The sequence below is a fragment of the Pinus tabuliformis genome, chromosome 1_2, assembly GCF_031772625.1.
Source record: "Pinus tabuliformis cultivar Carrire ecotype Pingquan chromosome 1_2, CPIR1, whole genome shotgun sequence".
In the NCBI taxonomy this organism is placed as follows: Eukaryota; Viridiplantae; Streptophyta; class Pinopsida; order Pinales; family Pinaceae; genus Pinus; species Pinus tabuliformis.
The window spans coordinates 533383404-533385806 of NC_142298.1; the positions used below are offsets into that span (position 1 = coordinate 533383404).

The following is a 2403-nucleotide window of genomic DNA, read 5'->3' on the forward strand; positions in this document are numbered from 1 at the left end:
CACACTCTCCATGTCGAAATTATGCAGTGTCAACACTAGGGTGTAGGTGCTAGCTTTGATAACCGCTATATTTACGAAACCATACTCATTGAAGTTCAAGGCTGGAAGAATGATATATATATACTAAGCCATTGAATGTATTCTTGAGAGGGCTTGATGTTGGCACTGAGAATATTATCATGCTTCTACATTTTTTCCCTTTCTTCATTGAATGCCGGGCTAGGATATCCATGCCCATACCCACCACGCTCTCCGAAAAGTATGGAGTGTAAAGCAGTTGGAAAAACGCAAAACGCAGACTCGGATTTCATAGATATGGCTGATGGGTAAGGCCACCAGATAACCATGGACTCCATAAATATTGCGGATAACTATGCCCTCATTAATTCAAACTAATGACATGGAGGTTTCTTCCGACAAATATCGCATGACTTCGCAACGCCTTCACCGCATTCGATTATGAGTGTTTCAAGGGAAGTGGGATATAAATTCAGGAACCATATCTGCCTTCACCACCAACGCAAGAGGCCAGCCTTTGTTTGTCCTGCATAATACTACCATAGCGAGAGAAGACCATTTGCGCAGAAAGGAAAATGGCGAGCTCTACTGCAGGCCAGGTTATCAAATGCAAAGGTAATTACTCCATTTGAGTTCAGTTCAGTGCAAAGAGCCATGGCCACATTCTATTTATTTCATGTATATCATTTCAGGGCAAAATTGATTTTCAGGGTTAAGCTGGATTTATGTAAACTGTATGTGTGCTTCTTGAAATCTGATATATTTTGATATTGTATTTTTGTTGCAGCTGCTGTTGCCTGGGCAGCAGGGGAGCCTCTGAAGATTGAAGAAGTGGAGGTGGCTCCCCCACAGGCAATGGAAGTCAGAATCAAAATTCATTATACTGCCTTGTGTCATACAGACGTTTATGTCTAGGAAGCAAAGGTATGCTTTGAAAAATTATTGGAACTAAATTTATTAAACATCAATAAAAATTAAAGTCTGGATATGTGGCATTCCCCTGCACTGTATGATACATTAGCTTCCTCTTTATACAATTAAGTCACTACAAAGATTGATTATTACATATTTTCAACAGTGAAATTAAATTACCAATACTCATGCTGCTTTCTGTTGCAAGGCCAAACCCCTCTCTTTCCCCGCATTTTGGGACATGAAGCAGCTGGGTATGCACTCTGTTTTTTATTCAAAAAAATTTAATTAGTTATACTAGTAGGCATGTAGAATTTCAGAAGGGAAAAAGAGACAGAAACTTTGTGATTTATTGTTCACTAACTATAGGTTGGTTGACACAGGGTTGTTGAGAGTGTTGGAGAAGGGGTGACTGACCTCAAGGAGGGTGACAGTGTGCTTCCTGTATTTACTGGAGAATGTGGAGAATGCAGACACTGCAAGTCAGAGGAGAGCAACATGTGTGATCTTCTAAGAATTAACACTGAGAGAGGGGTTATGATAAATGATGGAAAAACAAGGTTTTCAAAAGATGGGAAACCGATTTACCATTTCCTTGGTACATCGACTTTCAGCGAGTACACTGTTGCTCATGCCGGTTGTGTTGCCAAAATTAATCCAGAGGCCCCTCTTGACAAAGTCTGTGTTCTGAGTTGTGGTGCCTCAACAGGTAAACTACTTCATGCGAACTTCTTAATGTACATGGTTGATGATTGTGAAACCCATGATCGTTTCCTAGATTAGAAATGTCATTCAAACTTCATTTTGCTGTGGATTCAAGGATGGGTGCGGCTTTGAATGTAGCCAAACCCAAGAAGGGTTCAACAGTAGCAGTATTTGGCCTTGGGGCTGTTGGGCTTGGTGTAAGTACTAACGACAAGTGTACTCTCTTTAGTTGATGTCTTATTTTACAGTCATCAATGGATTATGATGATTATTTAACAGTTCAGCACTGTTCCTGAATATTTTGGGACCAATATCATGAGTGTACCCTTTAGTTTTCTGTTACGCATCTTGTTTGGGTTAATCTATGCAGGCTACTGAAGGGGCAAGAATTGCAGGAGCTTCTCGAATAATTGGAATCGATTTAAACAATGAAAGATTTGAAAAAGTTTGAAAATTGCCCATTTCCACCATTTGTTAATCAGTGTATATATGTTAAATTGCCCATTTCCATCATTTGTGAATCAGTGTGTATATGTTTGACTGAAGAATTTCCTTTCCTTTCTAATTTTTGTTGATCCTTTTACAGCAAAACTCTTTGGTGTAACGGAATTTATTAAGCCATTGGACCACGCCAAGCCTGTTCAAGAGGTCACTTAGTTTATATTAATTAACTTTTAAAGTTGAATACAGTTTTACATAGCCTTGCAAGAACTGTTGATTAAATTCTTTTAGATTAAATTCTTTTACAGGTTATTGCTGAGAAAACTG

The 2403-nt window shown here is 38.9% G+C and overlaps 1 pseudogene across 1 annotated transcript; it reads left to right on the top strand.

Moving 5' to 3' along the window:
- Nucleotides 1-451: 451 nt before the first annotated feature.
- Nucleotides 452-2086, top strand: LOC149206689 (alcohol dehydrogenase 1-like; annotated as a pseudogene). The gene is made up of 6 exons (XR_016253045.1): nt 452-633; nt 806-944; nt 1146-1184; nt 1314-1667; nt 1751-1832; nt 2006-2086. The product of XR_016253045.1 is annotated as an alcohol dehydrogenase 1-like (transcript).
- Nucleotides 2087-2403: the final 317 nt, after the last annotated feature.